Consider the following 15875-nt stretch of genomic DNA (forward strand, 5'->3'; position numbering starts at 1 on the left):
AAGACACATTAGCCGAGACACATTAGCCAAGACACCTTAGCCAAGACACATTAGCGAAGACACCTTAGCCAAGACACATTAGCCAAGACACATTAGCCAAGACACATTAGCCAAGACACCTTAGCCAAGACACCTTAGCCAAGACACATTAGCCAAGACACCTTAGCCAAGACACCTTTGCCAAGACGCATTAGCCAAGACTCCTTAGCCAAGACACATTAGCCAAGACACATTAGCCAAGACACATTAGCCAAGACACATTAGCCAAGACACATTAACCAAGACACATTAGCCAAGACACCTTAGCCAAGACACCTTAGCCAAGACACATTAGCCAAGACACATTAGCCAAGACACCTTAGCCAAGTCACGTTATCCAAGACACCTTTGCCAAGACACATTAGCCAAGACACATTAGCCAAGACACATTAGCCGAGACACCTTAGCCAAGACACCTTAGCCAAGACACCTTAGCCAAGACACATTAGCCAAGACACCTTAGCCAAGACACCTTAGCTAAGACACATTAGCCAAGACACCTTAGCCAAGACACATTAGCCAAGACACATTAGCCAAGACACCTTAGCCAAGACACATTAGCCAAGACACATTAGCCAACACACCTTAGCCAAGACACATTAGCCAAGACACCTTAGCCAAGACACCTTAGCCAAGACACCTTAGCCAAGACACTTTAGCCAAGACACATTAGCCAAGACACATTAGCCAAGACACCTTAGCCAAGACACATTAGCCAAGACACATTAGCCGAGACACCTTAGCCAAGACACATTAGCCAAGACACCTTAGCCAAGACACCTTAGCCAAGACACATTAGCCGAGACACCTTAGCCAAGACACCTTAGCCAAGACACCTTAGCCAAGACACATTAGCCAAGACACCTTAGCCAAGACACCTTAGCCAAGACACATTAGCCAAGACACATTAGCCAAGACACCTTAGCCGAGACACCTTAGCCAAGACACATTAGCCAAGACACATTAGCCAAGACACCTTAGCCAAGACACATTAGCCAAGACACCTTAGCCAAGACACATTAGCCAAGACACCTTAGCCAAGACACTTTGGCCAAGACACATTAGCCAAGACACCTTAGCCAAGACACCTTAGCCAAGACACCTTAGCCAAGACACCTTAGCCAAGACACATTAGCCAAGACACATTAGCCAAGACACATTAGCCGAGACACCTTAGCCAAGACACATTAGCCAAGACACATTAGCCAAGACACCTTAGCCAAGACACATTAGCCAAGACACCTTAGCCAAGACACCTTAGCCAAGACACATTAGCCAAGACACCTTAGCCAAGACACATTAGCCAAGACACCTTAGCCAAGACACATTATCCAAGACACCTTAGCCAAGACACATTAGCCAAGACACCTTAGCCAAGACACCTTAGCCAAGACACCTTAGCCAAGATACTTTAGCCAAGACACCTTAGCCAAGACACATTAGCCAAGACACATTAGCCAAGACACATTAGCCAAGACACCTTAGCCAAGACACATTAGCCAAGACACATTAGCCGAGACACCTTAGCCAAGACACCTTAGCCAAGACACCTTAGCCAAGACACATTAGCCAAGACACATTAGCCGAGACACATTAGCCAAGACACCTTAGCCAAGACACCTTAGCCAAGACACATTAGCGAAGACACCTTAGCCAAGACACATTAGCCAAGACACATTAGCCAAGACACATTAGCCAAGACACCTTAGCCAAGACACATTAGCCAAGACACATTAGCCAAGACACCTTAGCCAAGACACATTAGCCAAGACACATTAGCCAAGACACCTTAGCCAAGACACATTAGCCAAGACACCTTAGCCAAGACACCTTAGCCAAGACACCTTAGCCAAGACACTTTAGCCAAGACACATTAGCCAAGACACCTTAGCCAAGACACCTTAGCCAAGACACATTAGCCAAGACACCTTAGCCAAGACACCTTAGCCAAGACACCTTAGCCAAGACACCTTAGCCAAGACACATTAGCCAAGACACATTAGCCAAGACACCTTAGCCAAGACACATTAGCCAAGACACATTAGCCAAGACACCTTAGCCAAGACACATTAGCCAAGACACATTAGCCAAGACACCTAGGCCAAGACACATTAGCCAAGACACATTAGCCAAGACACATTAGCCAAGACACCTTAGCCAAGACACCTTAGCCAAGACACATTAGCCAAGACACATTAGCCAAAACACATTAGCCAAGACACATTAGCCATGACACCTTAGCCAAGACACCTTAGCCAAGACACATTAGCCAAGACACATTAGCCAAGACACCTTAGCCAAGACACCTTAGCCAAGACACATTAGCCAAGAAACATTAGCCAAGACACCTTAGCCAAGACACCTTAGCCAAGACACCTTAGCCAAGACACCTTAGCCAAGACACATTAGCCAAGACACATTAGCCGAGACACCTTAGCCAAGACACCTTAGCCAAGACACCTTAGCCAAGACACATTAGCCAAGACACCTTAGCCAAGACACCTTAGCCAAGACACATTAGCCAAGACACCTTAGCCAAGACACATTAGCCAAGACACATTAGCCAAGACACATTAGCCAAGACACCTTAGCCAAGACACCTTAGCCGCGACACCTTAGCCAAGACACATTAGCCAAGACACATTAGCCGAGACACCTTAGCCAAGACACCTTAGCCAAGACACCTTAGCCAAGACACATTAGCCAAGACACCTTAGCCAAGACACCTTAGCCAAGACACATTAGCCAAGACACCTTAGCCAAGACACATTAGTCAAGACACATTAGCCAAGACACCTTAGCCAAGACACCTTAGCCAAGACACCTTAGCCAAGACACCTTAGCCAAGACACATTAGTTAGCCAAGACACCTTAGCCAAGACACATTAGCCAAGACACCTTAGCCAAGACACATTAGCCAAGACACATCAGCCAAGACACCTTAGCCAAGACACCTTAGCCAAGACACATTAGCCAAGACACCTTAGCCAAGACACCTTAGCCAAGACACATTAGCCAAAACACCTTAGCCAAGACACATTAGCCAAGACACCTTAGCCAAGACACCTTAGCCAAGACACTTTAGCCAAGACACATTAGCCGAGACACATTAGTCAAGACACCTTAGCCAAGACACCTTAGCCAAGACACATTAGCCAAGACACCTTAGCCAAGACACCTTAGCCAAGACACCTTAGCCAAGACACTTTAGCCAAGACACATTAGCTAAGACACATTAGCCAAGACACCTTAGCCAAGACACCTTAGCCAAGACACCTTAGCCAAGACACATTAGCCAAGACACATTAGCCAAGACACAGTAGCCAAGACACATTAGCCAAGACACATTAGCCAAGACACATTAGCCAAGACACATTAGCCATGACACCTTAGCCAAGACACCTTAGCAAAGACACATTAGCCAAGACACATTAGCCAAGACACATTAGCCAAGACACCTTAGCCAAGACACATTAGCCAAGACACATCAGCCAAGACACCTTAGCCAAGACACCTTAGCCAAGACACATTAGCCAAGACACATTAGCCAAGACACATTAGCCAAGACACCTTAGCCAAGACACATTAGCCAAGACACATTAGCCAAGACACATTAGCCAAGACACCTTAGCCAAGACACCTTAGCCAAGACACATTAGCCAAGACACATTAGCCAAAACACGTTAGCCAAGACACATTAGCCATGACACCTTAGCCAAGACACCTTAGCCAAGACACATTAGCCAAGACACATTAGCCAAGACACCTTAGCCAAGACACCATAGCCAAGACACTTTAGCCAAGACACATTAGCCAAGACACATTAGCCAAGACACCTTAGCCAAGACACATTAGCCAAGACACCTTAGCCAAGACACATTAGCCAAGACACCTTAGCCAAGACACCTTAGCCAAGACACATTAGCCAAGACACATTAGCCGAGACACATTAGCCAAGACACCTTAGCCAAGACACATTAGCGAAGACACCTTAGCCAAGACACATTAGCCAAGACACATTAGCCAAGACACATTAGCCAAGACACCTTAGCCAAGACACCTTAGCCAAGACACATTAGCCAAGACACCTTAGCCAAGACACCTTTGCCAAGACGCATTAGCCAAGACTCCTTAGCCAAGACACATTAGCCAAGACACATTAGCCAAGACACATTAGCCAAGACACATTAGCCAAGACACATTAACCAAGACACATTAGCCAAGACACCTTAGCCAAGACACCTTAGCCAAGACACATTAGCCAAGACACATTAGCCAAGACACCTTAGCCAAGTCACGTTATCCAAGACACCTTTGCCAAGACACATTAGCCAAGACACATTAGCCAAGACACATTAGCCGAGACACCTTAGCCAAGACACCTTAGCCAAGACACCTTAGCCAAGACACATTAGCCAAGACACCTTAGCCAAGACACCTTAGCTAAGACACATTAGCCAAGACACCTTAGCCAAGACACATTAGCCAAGACACATTAGCCAAGACACCTTAGCCAAGACACATTAGCCAAGACACATTAGCCAACACACCTTAGCCAAGACACATTAGCCAAGACACCTTAGCCAAGACACCTTAGCCAAGACACCTTAGCCAAGACACTTTAGCCAAGACACATTAGCCAAGACACATTAGCCAAGACACCTTAGCCAAGACACATTAGCCAAGACACATTAGCCGAGACACCTTAGCCAAGACACATTAGCCAAGACACCTTAGCCAAGACACCTTAGCCAAGACACATTAGCCGAGACACCTTAGCCAAGACACCTTAGCCAAGACACCTTAGCCAAGACACATTAGCCAAGACACCTTAGCCAAGACACCTTAGCCAAGACACTTTAGCCAAGACACATTAGCCAAGACACCTTAGCCAAGACACATTAGCCAAGACACATTAGCCAAGACACCTTAGCCAAGACACATTAGCCAAGACACCTTAGCCAAGACACATTAGCCAAGACACCTTAGCCAAGACACATTAGCCAAGACACATTAGCCAAGACACCTTAGCCAAGACACATTAGCCAAGGCACCTTAGCCAAGACACATTAGCCAAGACACATTAGCCAAGACGCCTTAGCCAAGACACATTAGCCAAGACACCTTAGCCAAGGCACCTTAGCCAAGACACATTAGCCAAGACACCTTAGCCAAGACACATTAGCCAAGACACATTAGCCAAGGCACCTTAGCCAAGACACCTTAGCCAAGACACTTTAGCCAAGACACATTAGCCAAGACACATTAGCCAAGACACATTAGCCAAGACACATAAGCCAAGACACCTTAGCCAAGACACATTAGCCAAGACACCTTAGCCAAGACACATTAGCCAAGACACATTAGCCAAGACACCTTAGCCAAGACACCTTAGCCAAGACACATTAGCCAAGACACCTTAGCCAAGACACCTTAGCCAAGACACATTAGCCAAGACACATTAGCCGAGACACCTTAGCCAAGACACCTTAGCCAAGACACATTAGCCAAGACACCTTAGCCAAGACACCTTAGCCAAGACACATTAGCCAAGACACATTAGCCGAGACACCTTAGCCAAGACACATTAGCCAAGACACCTTAGCCAAGACACATTAGCCAAGACACCTTAGCCAAGACACCTTAGCCGCGACACCTTAGCCAAGACACATTAGCCAAGACACATTAGCCAAGACACCTTAGCCAAGACACCTTAGCCAAGACACCTTAGCCAAGACACATTAGCCAAGACACCTTAGCCAAGACACCTTAGCCAAGACACATTAGCCAAGACACCTTAGCCAAGACACATTAGCCAAGACACATTAGCCAAGACACCTTAGCCAAGACACCTTAGCCAAGACACCTTAGCCAAGACACCTTAGCCAAGACACATTAGTTAGCCAAGACACCTTAGCCAAGACACATTAGCCAAGACACCTTAGCCAAGACACATTAGCCAAGACACATCAGCCAAGACACCTTAGCCAAGACACCTTAGCCAAGACACATTAGCCAAGACACCTTAGCCAAGACACCTTAGCCAAGACACATTAGCCAAAACACCTTAGCCAAGACACATTAGCCAAGACACCTTAGCCAAGACACCTTAGCCAAGACACTTTAGCCAAGACACATTAGCCGAGACACATTAGTCAAGACACCTTAGCCAAGACACCTTAGCCAAGACACATTAGCCAAGACACATTAGCCGAGACACCTTAGCCAAGACACCTTAGCCAAGACACTTTAGCCAAGACACATTAGCTAAGACACATTAGCCAAGACACCTTAGCCAAGACACCTTAGCCAAGACACCTTAGCCAAGACACATTAGCCAAGACACATTAGCCAAGACACAGTAGCCAAGACACATTAGCCAAGACACATTAGCCAAGACACATTAGCCAAGACACATTAGCCATGACACCTTAGCCAAGACACCTTAGCAAAGACACATTAGCCAAGACACATTAGCCAAGACACATTAGCCAAGACACCTTAGCCAAGACACATTAGCCAAGACACATCAGCCAAGACACCTTAGCCAAGACACCTTAGCCAAGACACATTAGCCAAGACACATTAGCCAAGACACATTAGCCAAGACACCTTAGCCAAGACACATTAGCCAAGACACATTAGCCAAGACACATTAGCCAAGACACCTTAGCCAAGACACCTTAGCCAAGACACATTAGCCAAGACACATTAGCCAAAACACATTAGCCAAGACACATTAGCCATGACACCTTAGCCAAGACACCTTAGCCAAGACACATTAGCCAAGACACATTAGCCAAGACACCTTAGCCAAGACACCATAGCCAAGACACTTTAGCCAAGACACATTAGCCAAGACACATTAGCCAAGACACCTTAGCCAAGACACATTAGCCAAGACACCTTAGCCAAGACACATTAGCCAAGACACCTTAGCCAAGACACCTTAGCCAAGACACATTAGCCAAGACACATTAGCCGAGACACATTAGCCAAGACACCTTAGCCAAGACACATTAGCGAAGACACCTTAGCCAAGACACATTAGCCAAGACACATTAGCCAAGACACATTAGCCAAGACACCTTAGCCAAGACACCTTAGCCAAGACACATTAGCCAAGACACCTTAGCCAAGACACCTTTGCCAAGACGCATTAGCCAAGACTCCTTAGCCAAGACACATTAGCCAAGACACATTAGCCAAGACACATTAGCCAAGACACATTAGCCAAGACACATTAACCAAGACACATTAGCCAAGACACCTTAGCCAAGACACCTTAGCCAAGACACATTAGCCAAGACACATTAGCCAAGACACCTTAGCCAAGTCACGTTATCCAAGACACCTTTGCCAAGACACATTAGCCAAGACACATTAGCCAAGACACATTAGCCGAGACACCTTAGCCAAGACACCTTAGCCAAGACACCTTAGCCAAGACACATTAGCCAAGACACCTTAGCCAAGACACCTTAGCTAAGACACATTAGCCAAGACACCTTAGCCAAGACACATTAGCCAAGACACATTAGCCAAGACACCTTAGCCAAGACACATTAGCCAAGACACATTAGCCAAGACACCTTAGCCAAGACACATTAGCCAAGACACCTTAGCCAAGACACCTTAGCCAAGACACCTTAGCCAAGACACTTTAGCCAAGACACATTAGCCAAGACACATTAGCCAAGACACCTTAGCCAAGACACATTAGCCAAGACACATTAGCCGAGACACCTTAGCCAAGACACATTAGCCAAGACACCTTAGCCAAGACACCTTAGCCAAGACACATTAGCCGAGACACCTTAGCCAAGACACCTTAGCCAAGACACCTTAGCCAAGACACATTAGCCAAGACACCTTAGCCAAGACACCTTAGCCAAGACACTTTAGCCAAGACACATTAGCCAAGACACCTTAGCCAAGACACATTAGCCAAGACACATTAGCCAAGACACCTTAGCCAAGACACATTAGCCAAGACACCTTAGCCAAGACACATTAGCCAAGACACCTTAGCCAAGACACATTAGCCAAGACACATTAGCCAAGACACCTTAGCCAAGACACATTAGCCAAGGCACCTTAGCCAAGACACATTAGCCAAGACACATTAGCCAAGACGCCTTAGCCAAGACACATTAGCCAAGACACCTTAGCCAAGGCACCTTAGCCAAGACACATTAGCCAAGACACCTTAGCCAAGACACATTAGCCAAGACACATTAGCCAAGACACCTTAGCCAAGACACATTAGCCAAGGCACCTTAGCCAAGACACCTTAGCCAAGACACTTTAGCCAAGACACATTAGCCAAGACACATTAGCCAAGACACATTAGCCAAGACACATAAGCCAAGACACCTTAGCCAAGACACATTAGCCAAGACACCTTAGCCAAGACACATTAGCCAAGACACATTAGCCAAGACACCTTAGCCAAGACACCTTAGCCAAGACACATTAGCCAAGACACCTTAGCCAAGACACCTTAGCCAAGACACATTAGCCAAGACACATTAGCCGAGACACCTTAGCCAAGACACCTTAGCCAAGACACATTAGCCAAGACACCTTAGCCAAGACACCTTAGCCAAGACACCTTAGCCAAGACACATTAGCCAAGACACCTTAGCCAAGATACATTAGCCAAGACACCTTAGCCAAGACACATTAGCCAAGACACCTTAGCCAAGACACCTTAGCCAAGACACCTTAGCCAAGACACATTAGCCAAGACAATTTAGCCAAGACACATTAGCCAAGACACATTAGCCGAGACACCTTAGCCAAGACACCTTAGCCAAGACACCTTAGCCAAGACACATTAGCCAAGACACCTTAGCCAAGACACCTTAGCCAAGACACCTTAGCCAAGACACCTTAGCCAAGACACATTAGCCAAGACACCTTAGCCAAGACACATTAGCCAAGACACCTTAGCCAAGACACCTTAGCCGCGACACCTTAGCCAAGACACATTAGCCAAGACACATTAGCCGAGACACCTTAGCCAAGACACCTTAGCCAAGACACCTTAGCCAAGACACATTAGCCAAGACACCTTAGCCAAGACACCTTAGCCAAGACACATTAGCCAAGACACCTTAGCCAAGACACATTAGCCAAGACACATTAGCCAAGACACCTTAGCCAAGACACCTTAGCCAAGACATCTTAGCCAAGACACCTTAGCCAAGACACATTAGTTAGCCAAGACACCTTAGCCAAGACACATTAGCCAAGACACCTTAGCCAAGACACATTAGCCAAGACACATCAGCCAAGACACCTTAGCCAAGACACCTTAGCCAAGACACATTAGCCAAGACACCTTAGCCAAGACACCTTAGCCAAGACACATTAGCCAAAACACCTTAGCCAAGACACATTAGCCAAGACACCTTAGCCAAGACACCTTAGCCAAGACACTTTAGCCAAGACACATTAGCCGAGACACATTAGTCAAGACACCTTAGCCAAGACACCTTAGCCAAGACACATTAGCCAAGACACCTTAGCCAACACACCTTAGCCAAGACACCTTAGCCAAGACACTTTAGCCAAGACACCTTAGCTAAGACACATTAGCCAAGACACCTTAGCCAAGACACATTAGCCAAGACACATTAGCCAAGACACATTAGCCAAGACACCTTAGCCAAGACACCTTAGCCAAGACACCTTAGCCAAGACACATTAGCCAAGACACCTTAGCCAAGACACATTAGCCAAGACACCTTAGCCAAGACACCTTAGCCAAGACACATTAGCCAAGACACCTTAGCCAAGACACATTAGCCAAGACACATTAGCCAAGACACCTTAGCCAAGACACCTTAGCCAAGACATCTTAGCCAAGACACCTTAGCCAAGACACATTAGTTAGCCAAGACACCTTAGCCAAGACACATTAGCCAAGACACCTTAGCCAAGACACATTAGCCAAGACACATCAGCCAAGACACCTTAGCCAAGACACCTTAGCCAAGACACATTAGCCAAGACACCTTAGCCAAGACACCTTAGCCAAGACACATTAGCCAAAACACCTTAGCCAAGACACATTAGCCAAGACACCTTAGCCAAGACACCTTAGCCAAGACACTTTAGCCAAGACACATTAGCCGAGACACATTAGTCAAGACACCTTAGCCAAGACACCTTAGCCAAGACACATTAGCCAAGACACCTTAGCCAACACACCTTAGCCAAGACACCTTAGCCAAGACACTTTAGCCAAGACACCTTAGCTAAGACACATTAGCCAAGACACCTTAGCCAAGACACATTAGCCAAGACACATTAGCCAAGACACATTAGCCAAGACACCTTAGCCAAGACACCTTAGCCAAGACACCTTAGCCAAGACACATTAGCCAAGACACCTTAGCCAAGACACCTTAGCCAAGACACATTAGCCAAGACACATTAGCCGAGACACCTTAGCAAAGACACATTAGCCAAGACACATTAGCCAAGACACATTAGCCAAGACACCTTAGCCAAGACACATTAGCCAAGACACATCAGCCAAGACACCTTAGCCAAGACACCTTAGCCAAGACACATTAGCCAAGACACATTAGCCAAGACACATTAGCCAAGACACCTTAGCCAAGACACATTAGCCAAGACACATTAGCCAAGACACATTAGCCAAGACACCTTAGCCAAGACACCTTAGCCAAGACACATTAGCCAAGACACATTAGCCAAAACACATTAGCCAAGACACATTAGCCAAGACACCTTAGCCAAGACACCTTAGCCAAGACACATTAGCCAAGACACATTAGCCAAGACACCTTAGCCAAGACACCATAGCCAAGACACTTTAGCCAAGACACATTAGCCAAGACACATTAGCCAAGACACCTTAGCCAAGACACATTAGCCAAGACACCTTAGCCAAGACACATTAGCCAAGACACCTTAGCCAAGACACCTTAGCCAAGACACCTTAGCCAAGACACATTAGCCAAGACACATTAGCCGAGACACATTAGCCAAGACACCTTAGCCAAGACACCTTAGCCAAGACACATTAGCGAAGACACCTTAGCCAAGACACATTAGCCATAACACATTAGCCAAGACACATTAGCCAAGACACCTTAGCCAAGACACCTTAGCCAAGACACATTAGCCAAGACACCTTAGCCAAGACACCTTAGCCAAGACGCATTAGCCAAGACTCCTTAGCCAAGACACATTAGCCAAGACACATTAGCCAAGACACATTAGCCAAGACACATTAGCCAAGACACATTAGCCAAGACACATTAGCCAAGACACCTTAGCCAAGACACCTTAGCCAAGACACATTAGCCAAGACACATTAGCCAAGACACCTTAGCCAAGTCACGTTATCCAAGACACCTTTGCCAAGACACATTAGCCAAGACACATTAGCCAAGACACATTAGCCGAGACACCTTAGCCAAGACACCTTAGCCAAGACACCTTAGCCAAGACACATTAGCCAAGACACCTTAGCCAAGACACCTTAGCTAAGACACATTAGCCAAGACACCTTAGCCAAGACACATTAGCCAAGACACATTAGCCAAGACACCTTAGCCAAGACACATTAGCCAAGACACATTAGCCAAGACACCTTAGCCAAGACACATTAGCCAAGACACCTTAGCCAAGACACCTTAGCCAAGACACCTTAGCCAAGACACTTTAGCCAAGACACATTAGCCAAGACACATTAGCCAAGACACATTAGCCAAGACACCTTAGCCAAGACACATTAGCCGAGACACCTTAGCCAAGACACATTAGCCAAGACACCTTAGCCAAGACACCTTAGCCAAGACACATTAGCCGAGACACCTTAGCCAAGACACCTTAGCCAAGACACATTAGCCAAGACACCTTAGCCAAGACACCTTAGCCAAGACACTTTAGCCAAGACACCTTAGCCAAGACACCTTAGCCAAGACACATTAGCCAAGACACATTAGCCAAGACACCTTAGCCAAGACACATTAGCCAAGACACCTTAGCCAAGACACATTAGCCAAGACACCTTAGCCAAGACACCTTAGCCAAGACACATTAGCCAAGACACCTTAGCCAAGACACATTAGCCAAGGCACCTTAGCCAAGACACATTAGCCAAGACACATTAGCCAAGACGCCTTAGCCAAGACACATTAGCCAAGACACCTTAGCCAAGACACCTTAGCCAAGACACATTAGCCAAGACACCTTAGCCAAGACACATTAGCCAAGACACATTAGCCAAGACACATTAGCCAAGACACCTTAGCCAAGACACCTTAGCCAAGACACTTTAGCCAAGACACATTAGCCAAGACACATTAGCCAAGACACATTAGCCAAGACACATAAGCCAAGACACCTTAGCCAAGACACATTAGCCAAGACACCTTAGCCAAGACACATTAGCCAAGACACCTTAGCCAAGACACCTTAGCCAAGACACCTTAGCCAAGACACATTAGCCAAGACACATTAGCCAAGACACCTTAGCCAAGACACATTAGCCAAGACACATTAGCCAAGACACATTAGCCAAGACACCTTAGCCAAGACACCTTAGCCAAGACACCTTAGCCAAGACACATTAGCCAAGACAATTTAGCCAAGACACATTAGCCAAGACACCTTAGCCAAGACACCTTAGCCAAGACACCTTAGCCAAGACACATTAGCCAAGACACATTAGCCGAGACACATTAGCCAAGACACCTTAGCCAAGACACCTTAGCCAAGACACATTAGCGAAGACACCTTAGCCAAGACACATTAGCCATAACACATTAGCCAAGACACATTAGCCAAGACACCTTAGCCAAGACACCTTAGCCAAGACACATTAGCCAAGACACCTTAGCCAAGACACCTTAGCCAAGACGCATTAGCCAAGACTCCTTAGCCAAGACACATTAGCCAAGACACATTAGCCAAGACACATTAGCCAAGACACATTAGCCATAACACATTAGCCAAGACACATTAGCCAAGACACCTTAGCCAAGACACCTTAGCCAAGACACATTAGCCAAGACACCTTAGCCAAGACACATTAGCCAAGACACATTAGCCAAGACACCTTAGCCAAGACACCTTAGCCAAGACACATTAGCCAAGACACCTTAGCCAAGACACATTAGCCAAGACATATTAGCCAAGACACATTAGCCAAGACACCTTAGCCAAGACACCTTAGCCAAGACACCTTAGCCAAGACACATTAGCCAAGACACATTAGCCGAGACACCTTAGCCAAGACACCTTAGCCAAGACACCTTAGCCAAGACACATTAGCCAAGACACCTTAGCCAAGACACCTTAGCTAAGACACATTAGCCAAGACACCTTAGCCAAGACACATTAGCCAAGACACATTAGCCAAGACACCTTAGCCAAGACACATTAGCCAAGACACATTAGCCAAGACACATTAGCCAAGACACCTTAGCCAAGACACATTAGCCAAGACACATTAGCCAAGACACCTTAGCCAAGACACATTAGCCAAGACACATTAGCCGAGACACATTAGCCAAGACACCTTAGCCAAGACACATTAGCCAAGACACATTAGCCAAGACACATTAGCGAAGACACCTTAGCCAAGACACATTAGCCAAGACACATTAGCCAAGACACCATAGCCAAGACACATTAGCCAAGACACCTTAGCCAAGACACCTTAGCCAAGACACATTAGCCAAGACACATTAGCCAAGACACCTTAGCCAAGACACATTAGCCAAGACACATTAGCCAAGACACCTTAGCCAAGACACATTAGCCAAGACACCTTAGCCAAGACACCTTAGCCAAGACACATTAGCAAAGACACCTTAGCCAAGACACATTAGCCAAGACACATTAGCCAAGACACATTAGCCAAGACACCTTAGCCAAGACACATAAGCCAAGACACTTAAGCCAAGACACCTTAGCCAAGACACATTAGCCAAGACACAATAGCCGAGACACCTTAGCCAAGACACCTTAGCCAAGACACCTTAGCCAAGACACATTAGCCAAGACACCTTAGCCAAGACACCTTAGCTAAGACACATTAGCCAAGACACCTTAGCCAAGACACATTAGCCAAGACACATTAGCCAAGACACCTTAGCCAAGACACATTAGCCAAGACACCTTAGCCAAGACACCTTAGCCAAGACACTTTAGCCAAGACACATTAGCCAAGACACCTTAGCCAAGACACCTTAGCCAAGACACATTAGCCAAGACACCTTAGCCAAGACACCTTAGCCAAGACACCTTAGACAAGACACCTTAGCCAAGACACATTAGCCAAGACACCTTAGCCAAGACACCTTAGCCAAGACACCTTAGCCAAGGCACCTTATCCAAGACACATTAGCCAAGACAAATTAGCCAAGACACCTTAGCCGAGACACATTAGCCAAGACACCTTAGCCAAGACACCTTAGCCAAGACACATTAGCCAAGACACCTTAGCCAAGACACATTAGCCAAGACATATTAGCCAAGACACATTAGCCAAGACACCTTAGCCAAGACACCTTAGCCAAGACACCTTAGCCAAGACACATTAGCCAAGACACATTAGCCGAGACACCTTAGCCAAGACACCTTAGCCAAGACACCTTAGCCAAGACACATTAGCCAAGACACCTTAGCCAAGACACCTTAGCTAAGACACATTAGCCAAGACACCTTAGCCAAGACACATTAGCCAAGACACATTAGCCAAGACACCTTAGCCAAGACACATTAGCCAAGACACATTAGCCAAGACACCTTAGCCAAGACACATTAGCCAAGACACCTTAGCCAAGACACCTTAGCCAAGACACCTTAGCCAAGACACTTTAGCCAAGACACATTAGCCAAGACACATTAGCCAAGACACATTAGCCAAGACACCTTAGCCAAGACACATTAGCCAAGACACATTAGCCGAGACACCTTAGCCAAGACACATTAGCCAAGACACCTTAGCCAAGACACATTAGCCAAGACACATTAGCCAAGACACATTAGCCAAGACACCTTAGCCAAGACACCTTAGCCAAGACACCTTAGCCAAGACACCTTAGCCAAGACACATTAGCCGAGACACCTTAGCCAAGACACCTTAGCCAAGACACCTTAGCCAAGACACATTAGCCGAAACACATTAGCCAAGACACATTAGCCAAGACACCTTAGATAAGACACCTTAGCCAAGACACTTTAGCCAAGACACATTAGCCAAGACACCTTAGCCAAGACACCTTAGCCAAGACACATTAGCCAAGACACCTTAGCCAAGACACATTAGCCAAGACACCTTAGCCAAGACACATTAGCCAAGACACATTAGCCAAGACACATTAGCCAAGACACCTTAGCCAAGACACCTTAGCCAAGACACATTAGCCAAGACACCTTAGCCAAGACACATTAGCCAAGACACCTTAGCCAAGACACATTAGCCAAGACACCTTAGCCAAGACACATTAGCCAAGACACCTTAGCCAAGACACCTTAGCCAAGACACATTAGCCAAAACACCTTAGCCAAGACACATTAGCCAAGACACCTTAGCCAAGACACCTTAGCCAAGACACATTAGCCAAGACACCTTAGCCAAGACACCTTAGCCAAGACACATTAGCCAAGACACCTTAGCCAAGACACATTAGCGAAGACACCTTAGCCAAGACACATTAGCCAAGACACATTAGCCAAGACACATTAGCCAAGACACCTTAGCCAAGACACCTTAGCCAAGACACCTTAGCCAAGACATCTTAGCCAAGACACCTTAGCCAAGACACCTTAGCCAAGACACCTTA

General features: G+C 46.4%; 1 long non-coding RNA gene across 1 annotated transcript in view; it reads right to left on the reverse strand.

Annotated features, from left to right (window-relative positions):
* Positions 1-835: 835 nt before the first annotated feature.
* LOC125774529 (uncharacterized) overlaps positions 836-15875 on the reverse strand; it is a 52956-nt gene continuing 37916 nt past the window's right edge. The window contains exon 3 of the long non-coding RNA XR_007421011.1: positions 836-2387. This is a non-coding gene — a long non-coding RNA (uncharacterized LOC125774529). The remainder of the gene's footprint in view (positions 2388-15875) is intronic.

This window comes from Anopheles funestus, unplaced genomic scaffold (genome assembly GCF_943734845.2).
Source record: "Anopheles funestus unplaced genomic scaffold, idAnoFuneDA-416_04 scaffold_18_ctg1, whole genome shotgun sequence".
Classification (NCBI taxonomy): Eukaryota; Metazoa; Arthropoda; class Insecta; order Diptera; family Culicidae; genus Anopheles; species Anopheles funestus.